This window comes from Hemitrygon akajei, chromosome 2, assembly GCF_048418815.1.
Source record: "Hemitrygon akajei chromosome 2, sHemAka1.3, whole genome shotgun sequence".
NCBI lineage: Eukaryota > Metazoa > Chordata > Chondrichthyes > Myliobatiformes > Dasyatidae > Hemitrygon > Hemitrygon akajei.
In genome coordinates, this window is record NC_133125.1 from 168,515,927 (window position 1) to 168,525,971 (window position 10,045).

At 46.6% G+C, this 10,045-nt stretch overlaps 1 long non-coding RNA gene across 1 annotated transcript; it reads left to right on the plus strand.

Annotated features, from left to right (window-relative positions):
- The first annotated feature begins 3,248 nt into the window (after positions 1–3,248).
- LOC140737981 (uncharacterized) lies at positions 3,249–6,544 on the plus strand. The gene is made up of 2 exons (XR_012101272.1): positions 3,249–3,466; positions 6,122–6,544. It is a non-coding gene; the product is annotated as an uncharacterized lncRNA (long non-coding RNA).
- The last annotated feature ends 3,501 nt before the right edge of the window (positions 6,545–10,045 follow it).

The window sequence follows — 10,045 nt, forward strand, 5'->3', positions numbered from 1 at the left end:
CCTCATTCACCCTCCCTCACCTATCACCTGTCAGATTTTTCTCCTTCCCCTTCCTCTAAATTCTTACTCGGGCTTCCGCACCTCCCTTCCCCGTCCTGATGAAGGGTCATAGCCCGGATAGTTGACCGTAAATTCTCCTCCATAGACGCTGCCTGATTTGCTGAGTTCCTCCAGCATTTTGTTGTGTTGCTCGGTTTAACGTCTGCTGTGTCCTAAACTTGCTCCTCGTCCTGCCGTCGCTGCTCACTCTATCGGGAAATATCGGGAAGCAGTTTATTGACGTACAAGTCAAGTTTGGGCCCTCTATTCCCGATCTCACAGGAGAAGTGTATTAAACACCCACCAAAAACATTTCACACTTCACTGCTAATAGTCGAAAGTAAGAATAACCACGGTGAATCACTCAGGTGATCTAAAAGCAGACGAACTATCTTTCATCTGCTCAGTTGTCTAAAATTAGAACAATGCAGCTACTGATAGCTTTTAGACGTCATCTGAGGTCAGCTCCCAAGTAACTATATTTTTGTACAGTTCTAAAATAGGTACCGTGAAGGCAGAATTATGTCAGCAGCGTGTCTTTGTTTTGTGGTGATGAAGCAAGTAGGGTTATTGCCTCATGGCTCCATTCATTGCCCTGGCCCTGAATACAGATGTTGGCTGTTCTGCTTTCCACCTAAAGATTGATTGGCCAGTGTAAATTGCCCCTTGTTGAGGTCCAAGGTAAAGGAAATCAAAATGGAGTTGATGGGCATGTGCAGGAGAGAATAAGTTGGCAATGGGATAGAGTCCTTCCTGAAGTGTGGAGTTCAGGAAGGGGAAGTCAGAAGAACAGATACCAGTCCTGACAAGAACATAAGAAATAGGAACAGGAGTCGGCCATCTGGCCCGTCGAGCGTGCTCCGCCATTCAATAAGATCATGGCTGATCTGGCCGTGGACTCATCTCCACCTACCTGCCTTTTCCCCATAACCCCGAATTCCCCTACTATGCAAAAATCTATCCAACCTTGTCTTAAATCAAGGGGTCAGCAGTGAAAAGCATGAGCAGCTTCAAGTTCCTGGACGTCAACATCTCAGAGGGTCTATCCTGGGCCTCACCATGTTGATAAAAGCACAAAGAAGGCATAGCAGTCGTTCTACCTCATTGGAAGTTTGAGGAGATTTGGTTTGTCACTCTAGCAAACCTCTACAGATGTGCCATGGAGAACATTCAAACTGGTTGCATCACTGTCTGTAATGGAGGCATCATTGCACAAGATCCAATAAAGCTGCGGAGAGCTGTAGACCTCAGTCAGGTCCATCATGGGCACTGGCCTCCCCACCATCACGGCATCTTCAAAAGGAGACGCCTCAGCAACGACCCTCACCATCAAGCACTTGCTTTCTTCTCGTTACTACCATCAGGAAGGAGCACATGAGCCTGAAGGCACACACGCAGCCTGTTAGGAACAGCTTCTTCATTTCTGCCATCAGATTTCTGAATGGACCATGAAAACCCATAAACCATATCTCACTTTCTGTTCTCTTTTTTGCACTATCCATTTTTTAAAATATACTTCTTATTGCAACTTTTAATGTATTTCGCTGTACTACTGTGTAAAACAACATATTTCATGACATATCTTAGTGATAATAAACCTGATCCTGGTTCTGATTTCTAGAACTTAGAAGAGTATAGCACAGGAAAACCTTATGGCCGATGGTGATGTGCTGAACTAATTAAAGTAATAGTTAAATGATTCCCTTCTGCCTACACAATGGTCCCTATCTCTTCATTCTCCTCATACTCATGTGTCTTTGAAAGAGCCTCTTGTGTTATTTTGAGGCCTCCATGGGTCAGGGTCGACCGTGGATGTTGCATCCTAGCTGTCTACGTGAAATGCAAGCCAGGGCAGTATGATACGGGGAGTAAGCCATTACCCATGCAGCCGGCTCTCCCTCTCCATGCAGCCGATGAATCCAAAGGAATGGCAGAGACCGATACACTCTGGCACCAGCGGTGTCGTAGGAGTTGCCAGTCTGTGTGGAACTCAATGTAGGACTGCCTTAGAGGATCCTGCTCCGCACTTTTCCTCATGGTTTACTCCCGACGCCTTCCCCATGAGTGGGTATAGCTGCAAGAGAGTGGAGGTTTGAGATCAGAGTTTTCCTTCTCCTAGGTCAGCTGTCAACCATGACTGACAAACCCCACCTGCCCGAAGCGACTGGTTTTGAGGCTCCAGTAACCTGCCTTTGCCCCTTCTCCTGTCAGTAGAAACGGTTCTGCCAGGCTTTGTAGCAAAGCCGGACGTGAAAGTCAGAAGCTGGACTTGGTTGTCATTGCCAAAGGAGGTATTGGGGCTAAGCTCCCACTATCTATTAAATGTTCTCAGTGATGAGCACCTCTTGTATTCTATAAAGCCTCTTTAAAGCCACTCTTGCATTTGCCTCCACTACCAAACCTGGAGTTGTATTCCAGACACCAACCAATCTCTGGGTGAAAGACCTTGCTCCGTACATCTCCTTTGAACTCAATCCATCTTAGCTTAAATGCATGATCTCTAGTGTTAGATATCTCAGCCCTGGGATAAAGATACTGGCTGCCTACCTATGCCCATCATAAATTTCTATCGGCCCCTACCACACAGAGTCATAGGGTAATGCAGCCCAGTGTCAGGCCCTCTAGCCAATCATAGATTCTCATCTAAGCTAGTCCCTTTTGCCCACATTTGGCCCATAGCCCTTTAAGCTTTTAAACCATAAATTTCCCTTTGCTGGGAGCCAGGATGAGTGTGGTGAACTATAGGGCCTCGTGTTGTGGTCAGGAAAAATTAAAAACCCTCCTGTTCAGGGTCTTGGTCTTAAACATTGACTGTACTCTTTTCCATAGATGCTGCCTGGCCTGCTGAGTTCCTCCAGCATTTTGTGTGTGTTGCCTAGATTTTCAGCATCTGCATATTTTCTCTTGTTCGGAATTTAAAAAGCTGTTGTGTTTCTCTTTCCTGGCTAGTATTCAAATGCACTTGTTAATTAGAGGGTTAAATTCCTAACGGAAAAGTGTTTTAAAATGTGGAGGATGTTTTCCTACGTACTTTGTTTAAACTCATTTCTATAAACAGGATACGATGTTGAAAAATGATAACATTGTTGGCCTCCACAAACTAAATAATAAGAAGAGATAAAGGCACAAAGCAAGTCATAATCACCCACAGAATAAGACAAACCCTGGTGTAAATTAAAAGCTTTTCTGCCAAACTCTTGTCAAACTCTTCCAGTTTTAACGATAACCACAAGCACTTCTGCAGTTCCTGGAACACTAGAGCAACACACACAGACAATGCTGGAGAAACTCAGCAGGTCAGGCAGCATCTATGGAGATGTGCAATTCTGTCAGTAATTCAGGCCAAGACCCTTCAGCTGGACTGGAAAGGAAGAGGGAAGAATCCAGAATAAGAAGGAGGAGGAGAGGAAGGATTACCGGCTAGAAGGTAATAGGTGAAGGGGAATGAGAGTGGGCGGAGGAGGGAGGATGAAATGAGAAGCTGGGTGGTAATAGGTGGAAAGGGTGAAGAGCTGAAGAAGGGGAACCGGATAGGAGAGGAGAGTGGACCATGGGAAAAAGGGAAGGGGGAGGGGCACTGGGGAGGTGATAGGCAAGTGAAGAGAAGAGGACAAGGGAAGCCTGAATGAGGAATGGAAGAAGACAGAAGGGGAAGGGGGGAAATTACAGGAAGGTAAAGTAATTGATGTTGGTTGGAGGCAACCTAGACAGAATATGTTTTGCTCCTCTGACCTGAGAATGGCCTGATAGTGACAGTATCAGAAGCCATGTACTGACATGTTGGAATGGGAATGGGCGGTGCAATTAAAATAGACCCTATGACCAGAATTTGGCCATTTAGCTCATCAAGTCTGCTCCACCATTCAATCATGGCTGATCCGTTTTTTCTCTTCCTCAGCCCCACTCCCATCCTTCACCCCAGAGCCTTTGATGTTGTGCCCAATCAAGAACATATCAAGCTCTGCCTTAAGTAAACCCAACCACCTGGCCTCCACAGCTGACTGTGGTAATAAATTACGCAAATTCACTACCCTCTGGCTACAGAAATTTCTCTGCAGTTCTGTTTTAAATGGACCACTCTCTATCCTGAGGCTGTGCCCTCTTATCCTAGACTCCCCCACCATGGGAAACATCCTTTCCACATCTATCATGTCTAGGCCTTTCGACAATGGAAAGGTTTCAATGAAATCCCCCCTCATTCTTCTAAATTCCAGTGAGTACAGACCCAGAGCCGTCAAAAATTTTCACATGATAACCCTTTCATTCCCAGAATCATTCTTGTGAACCTCCTCTGGACTCTCTCCAATGCCAGCACATCTTTTCTAAGATTTGGAGCCCAAAACTGTTCACAATACTCATGGTGAGGCCTTATAAAGCCCCAGCATCACAACCTGTTCTTGTATTCTAGACCTCTTGAAATGAATGATAACGTTGTATTTGGCTTCCTCACCACTGACTCAGCCTGCAAGTTAACCTTCAGGGTGTTCTGCACAAGGACTCCCAAGTCCCTTTGCTTCTCAGATGTTTGGATTTTCTCCCCATTTAGAAAATAGTCTGCACATTTACTTCTACTACCAAAACGCATGACCATGCATTTTCCGATATTGTATTTCATTTGCCGCTCTCTTGCCCATTCTCCTAATCTGTCTAAGTCCTTCTGCATCCTACCTGTTTCCTCAACACTACCTGCCCCTCCACCAATCTTGGTATCATCTGAAAACTTGGCAACAAAGCCATCCATTCCATCATCTAAATTATTGATATGCAGCATAAAAAGAAGTGGTCCCAACACCGATCCCTGTGGAACACCACTAGTCATTGGCAGCCAACCAGAAAAGGATTCTTTTATTCCCACTCGCTACCTCCTTCCAATCAGCCAATGCTCCAACCATGCCAGTAAGTTTCATGTAATGCCATGGGCTCTTAACTTGGTAAGCAGCCTCATGTGTGGCACCTTGTCAAAGGCTTTCTGAAAGTCCAAATATACAAAGTCCACTGCACCTCTTGATCTATGCTACATGTAATCTTCTCAAAGAATTACAACAGGTTTATTGGGCAAGATTTTCCCTTGAGGAAACCATGCTGACTTTGTTCTATCTTGTCATGTGTCACAAAGTACTCCATCACCTCATCCTTAACAATTGATTCTAACATCTTTCCAAACACTGAGGTCAGGCTAACTGGTCTATAATTTCCTTTCTGTTGCCTTTCTCTTTTTTTAAAGAATAGGCAACATTTGCAATTCTCTAGTCCTCTGCCACAATGCCAGAGTCCAATGATTTTTGAAAGATCATTGCTAATGCCTCCACGATCTATACTGCTACCCCTTTCAGAACACTAGGGTGCAGTTCATCTGACCCGGGTGACTTGTGTGCTCTTAGGTCTTTCTGCTTTTTGAGCACCTTCTCCCTTGTAATAGCAACTGCACTCACTTCTCTTCCTTCACACACTACAACATCTGCCACACTGCTAGTGTCTTCCACAGTGAAGACTAATGCAAAATATTCTTTGAGTTCAGCTGCCATCTCCTTGGCCCCCACCTCATTTTCTAGCGATCGGATATCCACTCTCATCTCCCTTTTATTTTTCACCTACTTTTACTATCTTTTGCTAGCTTGCTTTCATATTTCATCTTTCCCTCTAGTTTCATACATAACACCCAATCCAGTATAGCTGATCCCCGAGTGGACAGCCAGAGATGGCTAATTTATAATGTTGAGAGGGAAGACAGAGGCAGGATTTTTATACAGAGTGGTGGGTGAGTGGAACGCACCACCAGAGGCAGCGGTAGAGGCAGATACTTTAGGGGTATTTCAGAGACTCGTAGATTGGCACGTGGATGAATGAAAAATAGAGAGCAATGTGGGAGGGAAGGGTTAGATTGATCCTGAAGTAGGTTAAAAGGTTGGCACAGCATCTTGGGCTGAGGGGCCGGTATGATTATATCGTTCTACGCTAACAGTGCTTCTCTTGCTGTTGACATAGAGCACGTTCTTTTGGATTTTCTTCCGAGACTAGCTGGAAGGACTGGGGTGTCTGAAGGTGAATGGCGCTGACAATTTTCCTTTTTGCATGTTTTCAGGGAGGGCCTGGGGAAGGGCTGCTTCCAGACAAATGCACGGAGGCAAAACACAAGTTGCTGCTGGTAAATCACCGTGACGGTGACAGTGATAACAACCCTGGTTCTGATTCCAATTCCGGTTCGGCTCAGTGAAGGGCGCAGTCTGGTCTGTCTGAAACTCTCTAGTCTCCCAGTATAACAAGATATTCCATAAGGTAATTCTGGCTGACTCGTACGTTCCACAGTCCATGTGGACATACTGACAGATATACTGAAGCTCAGTGCAGCCAATGCAAAGACTGCAGGGGAAAGAATGGAGTCAATGATTTCCTGCTACTGGAGACTGAGGGTCTGGACTCTGAGTCACAGCCCTGAAATATTCTGATGTACATAGAATGTATTATGATGTTGACACAATAAATGTCACTGAAGACGTCTGCTGAATTATGGTAACTCCTGTGTGTTCTGTTATGAATAGAATTTGCTTCTAAAACCATTGGGCATTTGTTTATTATTCTCACACATTCCGAGACACAAGGGAAAGTCTGTGCTCACTTGCCAGTTAGACAGATCATTCCGTGCATCAGTACATTGAGTTAGCACAATAAGGAAACTGAACAGATTACAGAATATCATGTCACCATTAAAGAGACAGTGCAGATTCAGATTCATTTATCATTGAAACATACAGCGAAATGTGTCGTTGGCGTTAGCAACCAACACGACCTCGGGGCCTGCTGAGGGGGGCAGGCTGCAAGGGTCACCCCACACTCCAGCGGCAGTATTGCACGCCCACGATCATCAGCAGAACACAGGCAGCAACGAAGCGACAACAGCAATACAGGTCCCTTTCCTCCCGCCCACCCTCATGCCCACACAATCCTCCGACTCCAGGACAGATTTCCAGTCAGCTGGCTTCAATTCCTCAACTTCAGCCAGGCCTTCAGGCTCCGAAATTTGGTACCGACCTCCCCGGACTAGCTGTTGATGAGATCCTGAGCTCCAGGCTTGAACTCCGGGCCTGCCGACTGACCGGTCCTCATGCCTCCTGCTTGCGTGGAGTCTCAGCTCTGAGACAGTACAATATCCACGGATGTCCTTCGTCAGCCGTCCATGCTGCTGGCCTCTGAGTGTGTGGTGGAGCTCATTGTCCCTAAACCCTAACCCGACCTGTAAGCCCTCCCTGACCCCAAAACTACCCTTATGAACTTAAAAAACTACTAAAACCCTGACAAGCTAGACTGAGAGATCGTTATCGTAGGGTAGGCCTGGTCAAGCATTAAAAAATGTTTGTAACGTGCATTCTAATCCCAGCCCACCTGACAGAGCAGGATTGGCCGATGTGCTGATGTTAGAGAGGATGAGAATGAAAGGCTTATTGTATAAGGAGTGATTGATGGCTCTGGGCCTGTACGCGCTGCAATGTAGGAGGGGGGGGGGGGGGGTTCTCGTTGAAACCTATCAAATGTTGAAAGGCCTAGATAGAGGGTACGTGGACAGGATGTTTCCTATAATGGGTGGGGGGGAACTCTAGGACCAGAGGACACAGGCTCAGAATAGAGGGATGCCTATTTCAAATGGAGATGAAGAATTTCTTTAGCTGGAGGGTGGTGAATCTGTGGAATGCATTGCCACAGGCGGCTGTGAAGGCTACGTCACTGGCTGTACTCAAGGCAGAGGCTAAGAGGTTTTTGATTAGTCAGGGTGTGAGAGGTTATGGGGGCGAGGGCAGGAGAATGGGGTTGAGAGGGAACTGGTTCAGCCATGCTGAAATGGCAGAGCAGATTCGACAGGCTGAATGGCCTAATTCTGGTCCTATGTGTTGTGGTCTTATGGATTTCAGGCAGCGCCTGAGGAAACACATGAGCAATCCTGGACTAGGCCACAGGTTTCGGGCAGAACGGCCCCTGGAAATTAGAGACAGGGTGAGGGGCAGCCGAGGGGAATCACAGCCAAGGGTGTGGTGTCTCAGTCTGAGCGATCGCCGGCAACTGGCAGCTGCGAGGTGGGTGGAGAGAATGGTAGGGTGGAGAGGGAACGGCTTCAACAGCAAAAGGGGACGAAGAGAGAGGATTGCCAAGGGAGAGTCTGAAGGGTGTTAGGGGCTGAGGGAGGTAACTCCAAATCAGAGATTGTGTCAGGGAGGGTGAACTGAGTGGGGAGGGAGATAGGGTACCAGGATCACATGCATTCACATCATTAGGGTGTTCAGAGTATATATTGGAGTGTGTGTGTGTGTGTGTGTGTGTGTGTGTGTGTGTGTGTGTGTGTGTGTGTGTGTGTGTGTGTGTGTGTGTGTGTGTGTGTGTGTGTGTGTGTGTGTGTGTGTGTGTGTGTGTTTGTTTATTGGTCGGTGATCCAAGGCTGTTCTTCAATCAAACTGGATCACCTGCCTGCTGCACAGAGACCTTTTCCTGTCGCGTTTTCAAGGGGAGCTGCCCTGCACTGGCCACTCCATGTTAACAGGACATACTCTCAACCCCTGAGCCAGCCTCATGAGGAAAGGGGAGGTAGGAGACCTGGGCTGGGTGAGTAGGGTGATTCTGGAGTGTGCAATGTTTATAGGGAGGGAACTGGTGAGGCTGATGGGGGTGTTTAAGGGGGGTGAGTAGGGTGATTCTGGAGTGTGCAATGTTTATAGGGAGGGAACTGGTGAGGCTGATGGGGGTGTTTAAGGGGGGTGAGTAGGGTGATTCTGGAGTGTGCGATGTTTATAGGGAGGGAACAAGTGAGGCTGATGGGGGTGTTTAAGGCTCAAGGGGAGCTTGAGGTATTTATTTAGTGATACAATGTGGAATAGGCGCTTCTAGCTCTTTAAACCGGGCTGCTGAGAAACCCCCACCATCTCCAATTTATGACCGCAAGGCTATAAAACATAGCAGCATTAGGCCATTCAGCCCATCGAGTCTACTCCACCATTCCATCATAGCTAATCCTGGATCCCACTCAATTCTATACACCTGCCTTCTCACCATGTCCTTTGATGTCCCGACCAATCAGGAATCTATCAGCTTCCACTTTGAGTATACCCACTGCAGTCTGTGGCGGAGAATTCCACAGAGTCACCACTCTTTCACTAAAAACAATCCTCCTTTGTTCTAAAAGGACAGCCCTCAATTTTGAGGCAGTGCCCTCTAGTTCTGGATACCCCCCCCCCCCTATCGGAAACATCCTCTCCACATCCACACTATCTAGTCCTTTCAACATTCAATAGGTTTCAATAAGATCCCCCTGCATTCTTCTAAATTCCAGTGAGTACAGGCTCAAAGCTGCCAATCGTTCCTCATATGTTAATCCCTTCATTCCCAGAATCATCCTTCTGAACCTCCTCTGGACTCTCTCCAACGACGACACATACTTTCTGAGATATGGGGCCCAAAGCTGTTGACAACACTTCAAATGTGACCTGCCTCCAAGTTCTAAAGCCTCAGCATAATCTCCTTACTTTTATATTCTATTCCCCTTGAACTAAATGCCAACATTACATTTGCCTTCATTACCACAGATTCAACCTGTAAATTAACCTTCTGGGAGTCTTGCATGAGGACCCCTAAATCCCTCTGCACCTCTAATGTTTCAACCTTCTCCCCATTCAGATAATAGTCCACACTATTGTTCCTTTTACCAAAATGCATTATCATACATTACCAAAACTGTGTTCCATCTGCCACTTGTTTGCCCATCCTTCCAATTTGTCTAAGTACTGCTGCAATTGCATTGCTTCCTCAGCACTACCTACCTCTCCACCTACCTTCGTATCATCCGCAAATTTTGACACAAGGCCATCAGTCCCATTATCTGGATCACTCGCAATGTGAAAAGTAGTAGTCCCAATACTGTTACCTGAGGAACACCACTAGCCAACCAAAAAGGGCCACTTTATTCCCACTTTCTACCTCCTGCCTGTCAGCCATTCTGCTATCCAGGCCAGTATCTTTCCTGTAA